Source organism: Salmo salar, chromosome ssa23 (genome assembly GCF_905237065.1).
Source record: "Salmo salar chromosome ssa23, Ssal_v3.1, whole genome shotgun sequence".
Classification (NCBI taxonomy): domain Eukaryota; kingdom Metazoa; phylum Chordata; class Actinopteri; order Salmoniformes; family Salmonidae; genus Salmo; species Salmo salar.
In genome coordinates, this window is record NC_059464.1 from 49,270,211 (window position 1) to 49,290,210 (window position 20,000).

The following is a 20,000-nucleotide window of genomic DNA, read 5'->3' on the forward strand; positions in this document are numbered from 1 at the left end:
AATGAGTCGTGACTTCACCTCTCCTGACATCTGAAATCAGCTATTGTGTCAAAGGGATGATGGTGACAAGCTACAGAAGCTTCTAGTTCTCTCTGTGTTCACAAGTTCGGCTCCTCGCCATCTGATGACCGTGTCAGATAGGGGTAGAGTTTGAGGGTTTTGGTGTGGATGGGCAGGTTGTGAAATGAGGTTGTGCTGATCCTGCTGGCAGAGAAAACCATTTGCGGTTACGTGTGGGGGCGGGGCCTACGGCTAATGGTTATTGTGCAAAGTGGCATGGTCACTCCTCCATATCCGTACAGAACGTGGGTACACAGCCAATCTAATGCGTCTCTCTCTCTCTCTCCTCACTGAAGAAATGACAAATGTATCAATGGGCAATAATTGTGCACCTTAATTCACAATAGAATTGAAATGAGGCCTAACTGAATGATATGGAGGGTGAAGTGGTTGATTTAATTAGAAAGACAATAGTTATAAAATAATTATATATACAGTGAGGGGGGAAAAAGTATTTGATCCCCTGCTGATTTTGTACGTTTGCCCACTGACAAAGAAATGATCAGTCTATAATTTTAATGGTAGGTTTATTTGAACAGTGAGAGACAGAATAACAACAACAAAAATATCCAGAAAAACACATGTCAAAAATGTTATAAAATGATTTGCATTTTAATGAGGGAAATAAGTATTTGACCCCCTCTCAATCAGAAAGATTTGGAGAGGAGGTGAAGGGGAGTGAGGGGAGGAGGGGTCTGCAGGGTAAGGAGAGGAGGTGAAGGGGAGTGGGGGGAGGAGGGGTCTGCAGGGTAAGGAGAGGAGGTGAAGGGGAGTGAGGGGAGGAGGGGTCTGCAGGGTAAGGAGAGGAGGTGAAGGGGAGTGAGGGGAGGAGGGGTCTGCAGGGTAAGGAGAGGAGGTGAAGGGGAGTGAGGGGAGGAGGGGTCTGCAGGGTAAGGAGAGGAGGTGAAGGGGAGTGAGGGGAGGAGGGGTCTGCAGGGTAAGGAGAGGAGGTGAAGGGGAGTGAGGGGAGGAGGGGTCTGCAGGGTAAGGAGAGGAGGTGAAGGGGAGTGAGGGGAGGAGGGGTCTGCAGGGTAAGGAGAGGAGGTGAAGGGGAGTGAGGGGAGGAGGGGTCTGCAGGGTAAGGAGAGGAGGTGAAGGGGAGTGAGGGGAGGAGGGGTCTGCAGGGTAAGGAGAGGAGGTGAAGGGGAGTGAGGGGAGGAGGGGTCTGCAGGGTAAGGAGAGGAGGTGAAGGGGAGTGAGGGGAGGAGGGGTCTGCAGGGTAAGGAGAGGAGGTGAAGGGGAGTGAGGGGAGGAGGGGTCTGCAGGGTAAGGAGAGGAGGTGAAGGGGAGTGAGGGGAGGAGGGGTCTGCAGGGTAAGGAGAGGAGGTGAAGGGGAGTGAGGGGAGGAGGGGTCTGCAGGGTAAGGAGAGGAGGTGAAGGGGTGGGGAGGAGGAGTCTGCAGGGTAAGGAGAGGAGGTGAAGGGGAGTGAGGGGAGGAGGGGTCTGCAGGGTAAGGAGGGCTTTGGGGCTTTCTCTCTCTCCTATCCTAGTGTGGCTTCAAATCAAATCAAAGTTTATTTGTCACGTGCACCGAATACAACAGGTGTAGTAGACCTCACAGTGAAATGCTGAATACAACAGGTGTAGTAGACCTCACAGTGAAATGCTGAATACAACAGGTGTAGTAGACCTCACAGTGAAATGCTGAATACAACAGGTGTAGTAGACCTCACAGTGAAATGCTGAATACAACAGGTGTAGTAGACCTTACAGTGAAATGCTGAATACAACAGGTGTAGTAGACCTCACAGTGAAATGCTGAATACAACAGGTGTAGTAGACCTCACAGTGAAATGCTGAATACAACAGGTGTAGTAGACCTCACAGTGAAATGCTGAATACAACAGGTGTAGACCTCACAGTGAAATGCTGAATACAACAGGTGTAATAGACCTCACAGTGAAATGCTGAATACAACAGGTGTAGTAGACCTCACAGTGAAATGCTGAATACAACAGGTGTAGTAGACCTCACAGTGAAATGCTGAATACAACTGGTGTAGTAGACCTCACAGTGAAATGCTGAATACAACAGGTGTAGTAGACCTCACAGTGAAATGCTGAATACAACAGGTGTAGTAGACCTCACAGTGAAATGCTGAATACAACAGGTGTAGTAGACCTCACAGTGAAATGCTGTATACAACAGGTGTAGTAGACCTCACAGTGAAATGCTGAATACAACAGGTGTAGTAGACCTCACAGTGAAATGCTGAATACAACAGGTGTAGTAGACCTCACAGTGAAATGCTGAATACAACAGGTGTAGTAGACCTCACAGTGAAATGCTGAATACAACAGGTGTAGTAGACCTCACAGTGAAATGCTGAATACAACAGGTGTAGACCTCACAGTGAAATGCTGAATACAACAGGTGTAGTAGACCTCACAGTGAAATGCTGAATACAACAGGTGTAGTAGACCTCACAGTGAAATGCTGAATACAACAGGTGTAGTAGACCTCACAGTGAAATGCTGAATACAACAGGTGTAGGTAGACCTCACAGTGAAATGCTGAATACAACAGGTGTAGTAGACCTCACAGTGAAATGCTGAATACAACAGGTGTAGTAGACCTCACAGTGAAATGCTGAATACAACAGGTGTAGTAGACCTCACAGTGAAATGCTGAATACAACAGGTGTAGTAGACCTCACAGTGAAATGCTGAATACAACAGGTGTAGTAGACCTTACAGTGAAATGCTGAATACAACAGGTGTAGTAGACCTCACAGTGAAATGCTGAATACAACAGGTGTAGTAGACCTCACAGTGAAATGCTGAATACAACAGGTGTAGTAGACCTCACAGTGAAATGCTGAATACAACAGGTGTAGTAGACCTCACAGTGAAATGCTGAATACAACAGGTGTAGTAGACCTCACAGTGAAATGCTTACTTACAGGCTCTAACCAATAGTGCAAAGAAAAGGTATGTATGTGTGTGTGTGTGTGTGTGTGTGTGTGTGTGTGTAAGTAAAGAAATAAAACAACAGTAAAAAAACATTTGAAAATAACAGTAGCAAGGCTATATACAGACACCGGTTAGTCAGGCTGATTGAGGTAGTATGTACATGTGGGTATGGTTAAAGTGACTATGCATATATGATAAACAGAGAGTAGCAGTAGTGTAAAAAGAGGGGTTGGCGGTTGATATGCAGATAGCCCGGTTAGCCAATTTGCGGGAGCACCGGTTGGTCGGACCAATTGAGGTAGTATGTACATGAATGCAAATAGTCCGGGTAACCATTTGATTACCTGTTCAGGAGTCTTATGGCTTGGGGGGTAAAAACTGTTGAGAAGCCTTTTTGTCCTAGACTTGGCACTCCGGTACCGCTTGCCATGCAGTAGTAGAGAGAACAGTCTATGACTGGGGTGGCTGGGGTCTTTGACAATTTTTAGGGCCTTTCTCTGACACTGCCTGGTGTAGAGGTCCTGGATGGCAGGAAGCTTGGCCCCAGTGATGTACTGGGCCGTTTGCACTAGCCTCTGTAGTGTCTTGCGGTCGGAGGCCGAGCAATTGCCGTTCCAGGCAGTGATGCAACCAGTCAGGATGCTCTCGATGTTGCAGCTGTAGAACCTTTTGAGGATCTCAGGACCCATGCCAAATCTTTTTTAGTTTCCTGAGGGGGAATAGGCGTTGTCGTACCCTCTTCACGACTGTCTTGGTGTGTTTGGACCATTCTAGTTTGTTGTTGATGTGGACACCAAGGAACTTGAAGCGCTCAACCTGCTCCACTACAACCCGTCGATGAGAATGGGGGCGTGCTCGGTCCTCCTTTTCCTGTAGTCCACAATGATCTCCTTAGTCTTGGTTACGTTGAGGGATAGGTTGTTATTCTGGCACCACCCGGCCAGGTCTCTGACCTCCTCCCTATAGGCCGTCTCGTTGTTATCGGTGATCAGGCCTACCGCTGTTGTGTCGTCTGCAAACTTAATGATGGTGTTGGAGTCGTGCCTGGCCATGCAGTCATGGGTGAACAGGGAGTACAGGAGGGGACTAAGCACGCACCCCTGGGGGGCTCCAGTGTTGAGGATCAGCACGACGTCCTCGATGCACTTATTGATAAAGCCAGTGACTGATGTAGTGTACCACTCATTGTCATCGGAAGAATCCCGGAACATGTTCCAGTCTGTGATAGCAAAACAGTCCTGTAGTTTAGCATCTGCTTCATCTGACCACTTTTTTATAGACCGAGTCACTGGTGCTTCCTGCTTTAATTTTTGCTTGTAAGCAGGAGGATAGAGTTGTGGTCGGATTTACCAAATGGAGGGCGAGGGAGAGCTTTGTGCGTGTCTCTGTGTGTGGAGTACAGGTGATCTAGAATTTCTGTCCCTCTGGTTGCACATTTAACATGTTGATAGAGATTTGGTAGAACTGATTTAAGTTTCCCTGCATTAAAGTCTCCGGCCACTAGGAGCGCCGCCTCTGGGTGAGCGGTTTCCTGTTTGTTTATTTCCTTATACAGCTGACTGAGTGCGGTCTTAGTGCCAGCATCTGTTTGTGGTGGTAAATAAACAGCCACGAAAAGTATTGCTGAGAACTCTCTAGGCAAGTAGTGTGGCCTGCAATTTATCACAATATACTCTACTTCAAGCGAGCAAAATCTAGAGACTTCCTTAGATTTCATGCACCAGCTGTTGTTTACAAATATGCACAGACCGCCCCCCCTCGTCTTACCGGAGTGTGCTGTTCTATCCTGCCGGTGCAGCGTCTATCCCGCTAGCTGAATATCCATGTCGTCATTCAGCCACGGTTCCGTGAAACATAGGATATTACAGTTTTTGATGTCCCGTTGGGAGGATATTCGTGATCGTACCTCGTCTAGTTTATTGTCCAATGATTGCACGTTGGCGAGTAGTATTGACGGTAACGGCAGCTTTCCCACTCGCCTTCTGCGGGTCCGGACGAGGCATCCGGCTCTTCGTCCTTTGTACCTGCGTCGCTTCCTCTTGCGAATAACTGGGATGTCGACCCTGCCGGGTGTTTGGAGAATATCGTGTGAGTCCTGCTTGTTGTTGAAAAAATCTTTGTCTAATCCGAGGTGAGTGATCGCTGTTGTCACGACTTCCGTCGAAGTCGGTTCCTCTCCTCGTTCGGGCGGCGTTCGGCGGTCGACGTCACCGGCCTTCTAGCCATCGCCGATCCACTTTTCATTTTCCATTTGTTTTGTCCTTGTCTTACACACCTGGTTTCAAATCCCCCAATTACTTGTTCATTATTTAACCCTCTCTGTTCCCCCATGGTTGTCTGTGAGTGATTGTTTGTTTGTAATACGGTCCGTTATTGTGGGCTCGATTTATTGTGTTGTATTTGTGAATATTTGAGTAAATTACGTTTTATTACTCATATCTGCTGTCCTGCGCCTGACTCCTCTACACCAGCTACACACAGGAACTATTACATCTGTCCTGATACCCAGAAGCTCTTTTCAGCCGTAAGATACGGTTGCAGAAACATTATGTACAAAATAAATTACAAATAACGCAAAAAAACCCCCCACACAATTAGTTAGGAGACCGTAAAGCTGATGCCATTCCTTCCTGTGATTTGGGGCCTCCCCAGCACCTCTCTCCTCTCCTCAGGTCTGGATGGATTAGCACTACTCTGGCCTCGGGGCCCCTGCAGCACTGGGTCTATTTCTGGGAGGTAATCTGGAGCCGGACCTCCTGCCTCCCCTGTACGGCTCCACCAACCCACCAACCCACCCCTCTCCCAGGCTACTCTGTCTCTGCACTACTTTTGACCAGAGCCCTGTGGACTCTGGAGCCCGGGTCAAATGTAATGCACCAGCCCTGTGGACTCTGGAGCCCGGGTCAAATGTAATGCACCAGCCCTGTGGACTCTGGAGCCCGGGTCAAATGTAATGCACTAGCCCTGTGGACTCTGGAGCCCGGGTCAAATGTATTGCACTAGACAGGGAATAGTGTGCAATTTGAGATGCACCCTGTCTATATGACTGTTGATACTACTATCAACCAGGCGGCTTTTAGAGCAGAGCAGAGCAGGAAGAGAGGAGCCACAGAGGGCTGTTCAGTGAGGAGATTCCAGACAGGCTTTGTTATCAGGAACTCAACACCAGATTAGCTGGTTGGAAGGCTTAATTAGCATCCACAGACAGGGAGAGTACTGTAGAGTAAACTCTCAGAACAACAACAACACAACTACCCACAGTTCTAGAACACAACTACCCACAACTCCAGAACACAACTACCCACAACTCTAGAACACAACTACCCACAACTCTAGAACACAACTACCCACAGCTCTAGAACACAACTACTTACAGGTCTAGAACACAACTACTTACAGTTCTAGAACACAACTACTTACAGTTCTAGAACACAATTACTTACAGTTCTAGAACACAACTACTTACAGTTCTAGAACACAACACCCCACAGCTCTAGAACACAACTACCCACAGCTCTAGAACACAACTTCTTACAGGTCTAGAACACAACTACTTACAGCTCTAGAACACAACTACTTACAGGTCTAGAACACAACTTCTTACAGTTCTAGAACACAACTTCTTACAGTTCTAGAACACAACTTCTTACAGTTCTAGAACACAACTACTTACAGTTCTAGAACACAACTACCCACAGTTCTAGAACACAACTTCTTACAGTTCTAGAACACAACTACTTACAGGTCTAGAACACAACTACCCACAGCTCTAGAACACAACAACATACAGTTCTAGAACACAACTACTTACAGGTCTAGAACACAACTACACAACTATGATCTTTGACCCTCTGCAAAATTCCTGTGTGATCCCTGAGGGAATTGAACCCACGACATTATGTCATTGTGAGCCACACATCACCGCGTGGGGCATGAGTCAGTAACATGACTGATGGAACGTTAGAAACACAACGACTATACCACTGCATTAAAGGCCGTGTTAACCAGAGCCAGAATAATGACATCACCTCGTGTTGAAAAGGAGAGCCGAGAAAAAAGCCTATTGACGGGCAAATAATAAAACACCTTCATAGGGCAGCAGCTCCGGTACTGTGGAGTCCACAGAGAGAAACACTGGTGATTATGTCTAGTGGTTAGAGTGTAGAGGAGGTAGGTAGCCTAGTGGTTAGAGTGTAGAGGTGGTAGGTAGCCTAGTGGTTAGAGTGTAGAGGTGGTAGGTAGCCTAGTGGTTAGAGTGTAGAGGTGGCAGGTAGTCTAGTGGTTAGAGTGTAGAGGTGGCAGGTAGCCTACTGGTTAGAGTGTAGAGGTGGCAGGTAACCTAGTGGTTAGAGTGTAGAGGTGGTAGGTAGTCTAGTGGTTAGAGTGTAGAGGTGGCAGGTAGCCTAGTGGTTAGAGTGTAGAGGTGGCAGGTAGTCTAGTGGTTAGAGTGTAGAGGTGGCAGGTAGCCTACTGGTTAGAGTGTAGAGGCGGCAGGTAGTCTAGTGGTAAGAGTGTAGAGGTGGCAGGTAGCCTAGTGGTTAGAGTGTAGAGGTGGTAGGTAGCCTAGTGGTTAGAGTGTAGAGGTGGCAGGTAGTCTAGTGGTAAGAGTGTAGAGGTGGCAGGTAACCTAGTGGTTAGAGTGTTGAGGTGGTAGGGTAGCCTAGTGGTTAGAGTGTAGAGGTGACAGGTAGTCTAGTGGTTAGAGTGTAGAGGTGACAGGTAGTCTAGTGGTTAGAGTGTAGAGGTGGTAGGTAGCCTAGTGGTTAGAGTGTAGAGGTGGCAGGTAGCCTAGTGGTTAGAGTGTAGAGGTGGCAGGTAACCTAGTGGTTAGAGTGTAGAGGTGGTAGGTAGTCTAGTGGTTAGAGTGTAGAGGTGGCAGGTAACCTAGTGGTTAGAGTGTAGAGGTGGTAGGGTAGCCTAGTGGTTAGAGTGTTGAGGTGGCAGGTAACCTAGTGGTTAGAGTCTAGAGGTGGTAGGTAGTCTAGTGGTTAGAGTGTAGAGGTGGCAGGTAACCTAGTGGTTAGAGTGTAGAGGTGGTAGGTAGTCTAGTGGTTAGAGTGTAGAGGTGGCAGGTAACCTAGTGGTTAGAGTGTAGAGGTGGTAGGGTAGCCTAGTGGTTAGAGTGTAGAGGTGGCAGGTAACCTAGTGGTTAGAGTGTAGAGGTGGTAGGTAGTCTAGTGGTTAGAGTGTAGAGGTGGCAGGTAACCTAGTGGTTAGAGTGTAGAGGTGGTAGGTAGTCTAGTGGTTAGAGTGTAGAGGTGGCAGGTAGCCTAGTGGTTAGAGTGTAGAGGTGGCAGGTAGCCTAGTGGTTAGAGTGTAGAGGTGGTAGGTAGCCTAGTGGTTAGAGTGTAGAGGGGTAGTCTAGTGGTTAGAGTGTAGAGGTGGCAGGTAACCTAGTGGTTAGAGTGTAGAGGAGGTAGGTAGCCTAGTGGTTAGAGTGTAGAGGTGGTAGGTAGTCTAGTGGTTAGAGTGTAGAGGTGGCAGGTAGTCTAGTGGTTAGAGTGTAGAGGTGGCAGGTAGCATAGTGGTTAGAGTGTAGAGGTGGCAGGTAGTCTAGTGGTTAGAGTGTAGAGGTGGTAGGTAGTCTAGTGGTTAGAGTGTAGAGGTGGCAGGTAGTCTAGTGGTTAGAGTGTAGAGGTGGCAGGTAGCATAGTGGTTAGAGTGTAGAGGTGGCAGGTAGTCTAGTGGTTAGAGTGTAGAGGTGGTAGGTAGCCTAGTGGTTAGAGTGTAGAGGTGGCAGGTAACCTAGTGGTTAGAGTGTTGAGGTGGTAGGGTAGCCTAGTGGTTAGAGTGTAGAGGTGACAGGTAGTCTAGTGGTTAGAGTGTAGAGGTGACAGGTAGTCTAGTGGTTAGAGTGTAGAGGTGGTAGGTAGCCTAGTGGTTAGAGTGTAGAGGTGGCAGGTAGCCTAGTGGTTAGAGTGTAGAGGTGGCAGGTAGTCTAGTGGTTAGAGTGTGGAGGTGGCAGGTAGTCTAGTGGTTAGAGTGTAGAGGTGGTAGGTAGTCTAGTGGTTAGAGTGTAGAGGTGGCAGGTAACCTAGTGGTTAGAGTGTAGAGGTGGTAGGTAGTCTAGTGGTTAGAGTGTAGAGGTGGCAGGTAACCTAGTGGTTAGAGTGTAGAGGTGGTAGGTAGTCTAGTGGTTAGAGTGTAGAGGTGACAGGTAGTCTAGTGGTTAGAGTGTAGAGGTGGCAGGTAGCCTACTGGTTAGAGTGTAGAGGTGGTAGGTAGCCTAGTGGTTAGAGTGTAGAGGGGTAGTCTAGTGGTTAGAGTGTAGAGGTGGCAGGTAACCTAGTGGTTAGAGTGTAGAGGAGGTAGGTAGCCTAGTGGTTAGAGTGTAGAGGTGGTAGGTAGCCTAGTGGTTAGAGTGTAGAGGTGGCAGGTAGTCTAGTGGTTAGAGTGTAGAGGTGGCAGGTAGTCTAGTGGTTAGAGTGTAGAGGTGGCAGGTAGCCTACTGGTTAGAGTGTAGAGGCGGCAGGTAGTCTAGTGGTTAGAGTGTAGAGGTGGCAGGTAGCCTAGTGGTTAGAGTGTAGTGGTGGCAGGTAACCTAGTGGTTAGAGTGTAGAGGTGGTAGGTAGTCTAGTGGTTAGAGTGTAGAGGTGGCAGGTAACCTAGTGGTTAGAGTGTAGAGGTGATAGGGTAGCCTAGTGGTTAGAGTGTAGAGGTGGCAGGTAACCTGGTGGTTAGAGTCTAGAGGTGGTAGGTAGTCTAGTGGTTAGAGTGTAGAGGTGGCAGGTAACCTAGTGGTTAGAGTGTAGAGGTGGTAGGGTAGCCTAGTGGTTAGAGTGTTGAGGTGGCAGGTAACCTAGTGGTTAGAGTCTAGAGGTGGTAGGTAGTCTAGTGGTTAGAGTGTAGAGGTGGCAGGTAACCTAGTGGTTAGAGTGTAGAGGTGGTAGGTAGTCTAGTGGTTAGAGTGTAGAGGTGGCAGGTAACCTAGTGGTTAGAGTGTAGAGGTGGTAGGGTAGCCTAGTGGTTAGAGTGTAGAGGTGGCAGGTAACCTAGTGGTTAGAGTGTAGAGGTGGTAGGTAGTCTAGTGGTTAGAGTGTAGAGGTGGCAGGTAACCTAGTGGTTAGAGTGTAGAGGTGGTAGGTAGTCTAGTGGTTAGAGTGTAGAGGTGGCAGGTAGCCTAGTGGTTAGAGTGTAGAGGTGGCAGGTAGCCTAGTGGTTAGAGTGTAGAGGTGGTAGGTAGCCTAGTGGTTAGAGTGTAGAGGGGTAGTCTAGTGGTTAGAGTGTAGAGGTGGCAGGTAACCTAGTGGTTAGAGTGTAGAGGAGGTAGGTAGCCTAGTGGTTAGAGTGTAGAGGTGGTAGGTAGTCTAGTGGTTAGAGTGTAGAGGTGGCAGGTAGTCTAGTGGTTAGAGTGTAGAGGTGGCAGGTAGCATAGTGGTTAGAGTGTAGAGGTGGCAGGTAGTCTAGTGGTTAGAGTGTAGAGGTGGTAGGTAGTCTAGTGGTTAGAGTGTAGAGGTGGCAGGTAGTCTAGTGGTTAGAGTGTAGAGGTGGCAGGTAGCATAGTGGTTAGAGTGTAGAGGTGGCAGGTAGTCTAGTGGTTAGAGTGTAGAGGTGGTAGGTAGCCTAGTGGTTAGAGTGTAGAGGTGGCAGGTAACCTAGTGGTTAGAGTGTTGAGGTGGTAGGGTAGCCTAGTGGTTAGAGTGTAGAGGTGACAGGTAGTCTAGTGGTTAGAGTGTAGAGGTGACAGGTAGTCTAGTGGTTAGAGTGTAGAGGTGGTAGGTAGCCTAGTGGTTAGAGTGTAGAGGTGGCAGGTAGCCTAGTGGTTAGAGTGTAGAGGTGGCAGGTAGTCTAGTGGTTAGAGTGTGGAGGTGGCAGGTAGTCTAGTGGTTAGAGTGTAGAGGTGGTAGGTAGTCTAGTGGTTAGAGTGTAGAGGTGGCAGGTAACCTAGTGGTTAGAGTGTAGAGGTGGTAGGTAGTCTAGTGGTTAGAGTGTAGAGGTGGCAGGTAACCTAGTGGTTAGAGTGTAGAGGTGGTAGGTAGTCTAGTGGTTAGAGTGTAGAGGTGACAGGTAGTCTAGTGGTTAGAGTGTAGAGGTGGCAGGTAGCCTACTGGTTAGAGTGTAGAGGTGGTAGGTAGCCTAGTGGTTAGAGTGTAGAGGGGTAGTCTAGTGGTTAGAGTGTAGAGGTGGCAGGTAACCTAGTGGTTAGAGTGTAGAGGAGGTAGGTAGCCTAGTGGTTAGAGTGTAGAGGTGGTAGGTAGCCTAGTGGTTAGAGTGTAGAGGTGGCAGGTAGTCTAGTGGTTAGAGTGTAGAGGTGGCAGGTAGTCTAGTGGTTAGAGTGTAGAGGTGGCAGGTAGCCTACTGGTTAGAGTGTAGAGGCGGCAGGTAGTCTAGTGGTTAGAGTGTAGAGGTGGCAGGTAGCCTAGTGGTTAGAGTGTAGTGGTGGCAGGTAACCTAGTGGTTAGAGTGTAGAGGTGGTAGGTAGTCTAGTGGTTAGAGTGTAGAGGTGGCAGGTAACCTAGTGGTTAGAGTGTAGAGGTGATAGGGTAGCCTAGTGGTTAGAGTGTAGAGGTGGCAGGTAACCTGGTGGTTAGAGTCTAGAGGTGGTAGGTAGTCTAGTGGTTAGAGTGTAGAGGTGGCAGGTAACCTAGTGGTTAGAGTGTAGAGGTGGTAGGTAGTCTAGTGGTTAGAGTGTAGAGGTGGCAGGTAACCTAGTGGTTAGAGTGTAGAGGTGGTAGGGTAGCCTAGTGGTTAGAGTGTAGAGGTGGCAGGTAACCTAGTGGTTAGAGTGTAGAGGTGGTAGGTAGTCTAGTGGTTAGAGTGTAGAGGTGGCAGGTAACCTAGTGTTTAGAGTGTAGAGGTGGTAGGTAGTCTAGTGGTTAGAGTGTAGAGGTGGCAGGTAGCCTAGTGGTTAGAGTGTAGAGGTGGCAGGTAGCCTAGTGGTTAGAGTGTAGAGGTGGTAGGTAGCCTAGTGGTTAGAGTGTAGAGGGGTAGTCTAGTGGTTAGAGTGTAGAGGTGGCAGGTAGCCTAGTGGTTAGAGTGTAGAGGTGGCAGGTAACCTAGTGGTTAGAGTGTAGAGGTGGCAGGTAACCTAGTGGTTAGAGTGTAGAGGTGGCAGGTAGTCTAGTGGTAAGATTGTAGAGGTGGCAGGTAGCCTAGTGGTTAGAGTGTAGAGGTGGTAGGTAGCCTAGTGGTTAGAGTGTAGAGGTGGCAGGTAGCCTAGTGGTTAGAGTGTAGAGGTGGCAGGTAGTCTAGTGGTTAGAGTGTGGAGGTGGCAGGTAGTCTAGTGGTTAGAGTGTAGAGGTGGTAGGTAGTCTAGTGGTTAGAGTGTAGAGGTGGCAGGTAACCTAGTGGTTAGAGTGTAGAGGTGGTAGGGTAGCCTAGTGGTTAGAGTGTAGAGGTGGCAGGTAACCTAGTGGTTAGAGTGTAGAGGTGGTAGGTAGTCTAGTGGTTAGAGTGTAGAGGTGGCAGGTAACCTAGTGGTTAGAGTGTAGAGGTGGTAGGTAGTCTAGTGGTTAGAGTGTAGAGGTGACAGGTAGTCTAGTGGTTAGAGTGTAGAGGTGGCAGGTAGCCTACTGGTTAGAGTGTAGAGGTGGTAGGTAGCCTAGAGGTTAGAGTGTAGAGGGGTAGTCTAGTGGTTAGAGTGTAGAGGTGGCAGGTAACCTAGTGGTTAGAGTGTAGAGGAGGTAGGTAGCCTAGTGGTTAGAGTGTAGAGGTGGTAGGTAGCCTAGTGGTTAGAGTGTAGAGGTGGCAGGTAGTCTAGTGGTTAGAGTGTAGAGGTGGTAGGTAGCCTAGTGGTTAGAGTGTAGAGGCGGCAGGTAGTCTAGTGGTTAGAGTGTAGAGGTGGCAGGTAGTCTAGTGGTTGGAGTGTAGAGGTGGTAGGTAGCCTAGTGGTTGGAGTGTAGAGGTGGCAGGTAGTCTAGTGGTTAGAGTGTAGAGGTGGCAGGTAGCCTACTGGTTAGAGTTTTGAGGCGGCAGGTAGTCTAGTGGTTAGAGTGTAGAGGTGGCAGGTAGCCTAGTGGTTAGAGTGTAGTGGTGGCAGGTAACCTAGTGGTTAGAGTGTAGAGGTGGTAGGTAGTCTAGTGGTTAGAGTGTAGAGGTGGCAGGTAACCTAGTGGTTAGAGTGTAGAGGTGATAGGGTAGCCTAGTGGTTAGAGTGTAGAGGTGGCAGGTAACCTGGTGGTTAGAGTCTAGAGGTGGTAGGTAGTCTAGTGGTTAGAGTGTAGAGGTGGCAGGTAACCTAGTGGTTAGAGTGTAGAGGTGGTAGGTAGTCTAGTGGTTAGAGTGTAGAGGTGGCAGGTAACCTAGTGGTTAGAGTGTAGAGGTGGTAGGGGTAGCCTAGTGGTTAGAGTGTAGAGGTGGCAGGTAACCTAGTGGTTAGAGTGTAGAGGTGGTAGGTAGTCTAGTGGTTAGAGTGTAGAGGTGGCAGGTAACCTAGTGTTTAGAGTGTAGAGGTGGTAGGTAGTCTAGTGGTTAGAGTGTAGAGGTGGCAGGTAGCCTAGTGGTTAGAGTGTAGAGGTGGCAGGTAGCCTAGTGGTTAGAGTGTAGAGGTGGTAGGTAGCCTAGTGGTTAGAGTGTAGAGGGGTAGTCTAGTGGTTAGAGTGTAGAGGTGGCAGGTAACCTAGTGGTTAGAGTGTAGAGGAGGTAGGTAGCCTAGTGGTTAGAGTGTAGAGGTGGTAGGTAGCCTAGTGGTTAGAGTGTAGAGGTGGCAGGTAGTCTAGTGGTTAGAGTGTAGAGTTGGTAGGTAGCCTAGTGGTTAGAGTGTAGAGGCGGCAGGTAGTCTAGTGGTTAGAGTGTAGAGGTGGTAGGTAGCCTAGTGGTTAGAGTGTAGAGGGGTAGTCTAGTGGTTAGAGTGTAGAGGTGGCAGGTAACCTAGTGGTTAGAGTGTAGAGGAGGTAGGTAGCCTAGTGGTTAGAGTGTAGAGGTGGTAGGTAGCCTAGTGGTTAGAGTGTAGAGGTGGCAGGTAGTCTAGTGGTTAGAGTGTAGAGTTGGTAGGTAGCCTAGTGGTTAGAGTGTAGAGGCGGCAGGTAGTCTAGTGGTTAGAGTGTAGAGGTGGCAGGTAGTCTAGTGGTTAGAGTGTAGAGGTGGTAGGTAGCCTAGTGGTTAGAGTGTAGAGGTGGCAGGTAGTCTAGTGGTTAGAGTGTAGAGGTGGCAGGTAGCCTACTGGTTAGAGTGTAGAGGCGGCAGGTAGTCTAGTGGTTAGAGTGTAGAGGTGGCAGGTAGCCTAGTGGTTAGAGTGTAGAGGTGGCAGGTAACCTAGTGGTTAGAGTGTAGAGGTGGCAGGTAGTCTAGTGGTAAGAGTGTAGAGGTGGCAGGTAGCCTAGTGGTTAGAGTGTAGAGGTGGCAGGTAACCTAGTGGTTAGAGTGTAGAGGTGGCAGGTAACCTAGTGGTTAGAGTGTAGAGGTGGCAGGTAGTCTAGTGGTAAGATTGTAGAGGTGGCAGGTAGCCTAGTGGTTAGAGTGTAGAGGTGGTAGGTAGCCTAGTGGTTAGAGTGTAGAGAAGGCAGGTAGTCTAGTGGTTAGAGTGTGGAGGTGGCAGGTAGTCTAGTGGTTAGAGTGTAGAGGTGGTAGGTAGCCTAGTGGTTAGAGTGTAGAGGCGGCAGGTAGTCTAGTGGTTAGAGTGTAGAGGTGGCAGGTAGTCTAGTGGTTAGAGTGTAGAGGTGGTAGGTAGCCTAGTGGTTGGAGTGTAGAGGTGGCAGGTAGTCTAGTGGTTAGAGTGTAGAGGTGGCAGGTAGCCTACTGGTTAGAGTGTAGAGGCGGCAGGTAGTCTAGTGGTTAGAGTGTAGAGGTGGCAGGTAGCCTAGTGGTTAGAGTGTAGTGGTGGCAGGTAACCTAGTGGTTAGAGTGTAGAGGTGGTAGGTAGTCTAGTGGTTAGAGTGTAGAGGTGGCAGGTAACCTAGTGGTTAGAGTGTAGAGGTGATAGGGTAGCCTAGTGGTTAGAGTGTAGAGGTGGCAGGTAACCTGGTGGTTAGAGTCTAGAGGTGGTAGGTAGTCTAGTGGTTAGAGTGTAGAGGTGGCAGGTAACCTAGTGGTTAGAGTGTAGAGGTGGTAGGTAGTCTAGTGGTTAGAGTGTAGAGGTGGCAGGTAACCTAGTGGTTAGAGTGTAGAGGTGGTAGGGTAGCCTAGTGGTTAGAGTGTAGAGGTGGCAGGTAACCTAGTGGTTAGAGTGTAGAGGTGGTAGGTAGTCTAGTGGTTAGAGTGTAGAGGTGGCAGGTAACCTAGTGTTTAGAGTGTAGAGGTGGTAGGTAGTCTAGTGGTTAGAGTGTAGAGGTGGCAGGTAGCCTAGTGGTTAGAGTGTAGAGGTGGCAGGTAGCCTAGTGGTTAGAGTGTAGAGGTGGTAGGTAGCCTAGTGGTTAGAGTGTAGAGGGGTAGTCTAGTGGTTAGAGTGTAGAGGTGGCAGGTAACCTAGTGGTTAGAGTGTAGAGGAGGTAGGTAGCCTAGTGGTTAGAGTGTAGAGGTGGTAGGTAGTCTAGTGGTTAGAGTGTAGAGGTGGCAGGTAGTCTAGTGGTTAGAGTGTAGAGGTGGTAGGTAGCCTAGTGGTTAGAGTGTAGAGGTGGCAGGTAGTCTAGTGGTTAGAGTGTAGAGGTGGCAGGTAGCCTACTGGTTAGAGTGTAGAGGCGGCAGGTAGTCTAGTGGTTAGAGTGTAGAGGTGGCAGGTAGCCTAGTGGTTAGAGTGTAGAGGTGGCAGGTAACCTAGTGGTTGGAGTGTAGAGGTGGCAGGTAGTCTAGTGGTAAGAGTGTAGAGGTGGCAGGTAGCCTAGTGGTTAGAGTGTAGAGGTGGCAGGTAACCTAGTGGTTAGAGTGTAGAGGTGGCAGGTAACCTAGTGGTTAGAGTGTAGAGGTGGCAGGTAGTCTAGTGGTAAGATTGTAGAGGTGGCAGGTAGCCTAGTGGTTAGAGTGTAGAGGTGGTAGGTAGCCTAGTGGTTAGAGTGTAGAGAAGGCAGGTAGTCTAGTGGTTAGAGTGTGGAGGTGGCAGGTAGTCTAGTGGTTAGAGTGTAGAGGTGGCAGGTAGCCTAGTGGTTAGAGTGTAGAGGTGGTAGGGTAGCCTAGTGGTTAGAGTGTAGAGGTGGCAGGTAGTCTAGTGGTTAGAGTGTAGAGGTGGCAGGTAACCTAGTGGTTAGAGTGTAGAGGAGGTAGGTAGCCTAGTGGTTAGAGTGTAGAGGTGGTAGGTAGCCTAGTGGTTAGAGTGTAGAGGTGGCAGGTAGTCTAGTGGTTAGAGTGTAGAGGTGGTAGGTAGCCTAGTGGTTAGAGTGTAGAGGCGGCAGGTAGTCTAGTGGTTAGAGTGTAGAGGTGGCAGGTAGTCTAGTGGTTAGAGTGTAGAGGTGGTAGGTAGCCTAGTGGTTAGAGTGTAGAGGTGGCAGGTAGTCTAGTGGTTAGAGTGTGGAGGTGGCAGGTAGCCTACTGGTTAGAGTGTAGAGGCGGCAGGTAGTCTAGTGGTTAGAGTGTAGAGGTGGCAGGTAGCTTAGTGGTTAGAGTGTAGAGGTGGTAGGTAGCCTAGTGGTTAGAGTGTGGAGGTGGCAGGTAGTCTAGTGGTTAGAGTGTAGAGGTGGCAGGTAGCCTAGTGGTTAGAGTGTAGAGGTGGTAGGGTAGCCTAGTGGTTAGAGTGTAGAGGTGGCAGGTAGTCTAGTGGTTAGAGTGTAGAGGTGGCAGGTAGTCTAGTGGTAAGAGTGTAGAGGTGGCAGGTAACCTAGTGGTTAGAGTGTTGAGGTGGTAGGGTAGCCTAGTGGTTAGCGTGTAGAGGTGACAGGTAGTCTAGTGGTTAGAGTGTAGAGGTGACAGGTAGTCTAGTGGTTAGAGTGTAGAGGTGGCAGGTAGCCTAGTGGTTAGAGTGTAGAGGTGGCAGGTAGCCTAGTGGTTAGAGTGTAGAGGTGGCAGGTAACCTAGTGGTTAGAGTGTAGAGGTGGCAGGTAACCTAGTGGTTAGAGTGTAGAGGTGGTAGGGCAGCCTAGTGGTTAGAGTGTAGAGGTGGCAGGTAGCCTAGTGGTTAGAGTGTAGAGGTGGTAGGTAGCCTAGTGGTTAGAGTGTAGAGGGGTAGTCTAGTGGTTAGAGTGTAGAGGTGGCAGGTAACCTAGTGGTTAGAGTGTAGAGGAGGTAGGTAGCCTAGTGGTTAGAGTGTAGAGGTGGTAGGTAGCCTAGTGGTTAGAGTGTAGAGGTGGCAGGTAGTCTAGTGGTTAGAGTGTAGAGGTGGTTGGTAGCCTAGTGGTTAGAGTGTAGAGGCGGCAGGTAGTCTAGTGGTTAGAGTGTAGAGGTGGCAGGTAGTCTAGTGGTTAGAGTGTAGAGGTGGTAGGTAGCCTAGTGGTTAGAGTGTAGAGGTGGAAGGTAGTCTAGTGGTTAGAGTGTAGAGGTGGCAGGTAGCCTACTGGTTAGAGTATAGAGGCGGCAGGTAGTCTAGTGGTTAGAGTGTAGAGGTGGCAGGTAGCCTAGTGGTTAGAGTGTAGAGGTGGCAGATAACCTAGTGGTTAGAGTGTAGAGGTGGTAGGTAGTCTAGTGGTTAGAGTGTAGAGGTGGCAGGTAACCTAGTGGTTAGAGTGTAGAGGTGGTAGGGTAGCCTAGTGGTTAGAGTGTAGAGGTGGCAGGTAACCTAGTGGTTAGAGTCTAGAGAAGGTAGGTAGTCTAGTGGTTAGAGTGTAGAGGTGGCAGGTAACCTAGTGGTTAGAGTGTAAAGGTGGTAGGTAGTCTAGTGGTTAGAGTGTAGAGGTGGCAGGTAACCTAGTGGTTAGAGTGTAGAGGTGGTAGGGTAGCCTAGTGGTTAGAGTGTAGAGGTGGCAGGTAACCTAGTGGTTAGAGTGTAGAGGTGGTAGGTAGTCTAGTGGTTAGAGTGTAGAGGTGGCAGGTAACCTAGTGTTTAGAGTGTAGAGGTGGTAGGTAGTCTAGTGATTAGAGTGTAGAGGTGGCAGGTAGCCTAGTGGTTAGAGTGTAGAGGTGGCAGGTAGCCTAGTGGTTAGAGTGTAGAGGTGGTAGGTAGCCTAGTGGTTAGAGTGTAGAGGGGTAGTCTAGTGGTTAGAGTGTAGAGGTGGCAGGTAGCCTAGTGGTTAGAGTGTAGAGGAGGTAGGTAGCCTAGTGGTTAGAGTGTAGAGGTGGTAGGTAGCCTAGTGGTTAGAGTGTAGAGGTGGCAGGTAGTCTAGTGGTTAGAGTGTAGAGGTGGTAGGTAGCCTAGTGGTTAGAGTGTAGAGGTGGCAGGTAGTCTAGTGGTTAGAGTGTAGAGGTGGCAGGTAGTCTAGTGGTTAGAGTGTAGAGGTGGTAGGTAGCCTAGTGGTTAGAGTGTAGAGGTGGCAGGTAGTCTAGTGGTTAGAGTGTAGAGGTGGCAGGTAGCCTACTGGTTAGAGTGTAGAGGCGGCAGGTAGTCTAGTGGTTAGAGTGTAGAGCTGGGAGGTAGCCTAGTGGTTAGAGTGTAGAGGTGGCAGGTAGTCTAGTGGTTAGAGTGTAGAGGTGGTAGGTAGCCTAGTGGTTAGAGTGTAGAGGCGGCAGGTAGTCTAGTGGTTAGAGTGTAGAGGTGGCAGGTAGTCTAGTGGTTAGAGTGTAGAGGTGGTAGGTAGCCTAGTGGTTAGAGTGTAGAGGTGGCAGGTAGTCTATTGGTTAGAGTGTAGACGTGGCAGGTAGCCTACTGGTTAGAGTGTAGAGGCGGCAGGTAGTCTAGTGGTTAGAGTGTAGAGGTGGCAGGTAGCCTAGTGGTTAGAGTGTAGAGGTGGCAGGTAACCTAGTGGTTAGAGTGTAGAGGTGGCAGGTAGTCTAGTGGTTAGAGTGTAGAGGTGGTAGGTAGCCTAGTGGTTAGAGTGTAGAGGCGACAGGTAGCCTAGTGGTTAGAGTGTAGAGGAGGTAGGTAGCCTAGTGGTTAGAGTGTAGAGGTGGCAGGTAGTCTAGTGTTTAGAGTGTTGAGGAGGTAGGTAGCCTAGTGGTTAGAGTGTAGAGGTGGTAGGGTAGCCTAGTGGTTAGAGTATAGAGTTGGCAGGTAGCCTAGTGGTTAGAGTATAGAGTTGGCAGGTAGCCTAGTGGTTAGAGTGTAGAGGAGGTAGGTAGCCTAGTGGTTAGAGTGTAGAGGAGGTAGGTAGCCCCCAGTTGAATAGAGGGTTCCATTGGGACTGCCCATTGGTCTCCTATTTTAAAGGCTGTGGAGTGCCTGTAGGTCTGCTGCTCAGCTTACACACACACACACACACACACACACACACACACACACACACACACACACACACACACACACACACACACACACACACACACACACACACACACACAGGCGCTGGGCTCTCTCCCATCACTCCCTTTTATCTGTGTGATCTCAGAGAGACCGGCCAGCGCCAAGTAGCTCTCGTCAAAAGTAGGGAATATGGGGTGCTATTTGGGACATATCCCTCTGTGGCCCACCGCCCCCCTGGTGCACTCTGGGTAACTGTGGTTCTGTAGCGAGCAGGGAGGATATCCTGGCGGGAGGGGGGGGGGCAGAGTGGCCATTTGAGTTCCTTAGAGGTCATACTGAGACTTCCCCTCTCTCCCTCTGTCTCTCTCTCTCTCTCCCATCTCTCTCCCTCTCTCTCATCTCTCTCCCTCTCTCTCTCTCTCCCATCTCTCTCCCTCTCGCTCTCTCTCTCCCTCTCTCCCTCTCTCTCTCTCTCTCTCTCTCTCTCATCTCCCTCTCTCTCTCGCTCCTCCTGTCTCTCTCCCTCTCTCCCTTTGTCTCTCTCTGTCTCTCTCTCCCGTCTCTCTCCCTCTCCCTCTCTCTCGTCTCTCCCTCTCTCTCGTCTCTCCCTCTGAACATAGCACCATTTTCAGTATTTAACTATCTAACTAGTTTACTTTGTACAATGTTTATTTATTGTACAGTTTCTCTGTAACAGGGATGGAGGAGAAGAGAAGAGAAGAGGCTGTTATTATTCTGCTGCTCCTAAAATGGATCTTCTCTCCTCTAATAGCACCATGAAAATAAATTATTAAAACAAAAATATAATATAAAATATAATAATATAATATAAAATACAATTTTTGTGGCTGTGTTTGTTTGTTTGTTTTGCTTGCGTTGGCACCTTTCAACACCTCTCAGTATCACATTTATGCAAACGCTCACTTACACTACTGATTACTATTAACTACACA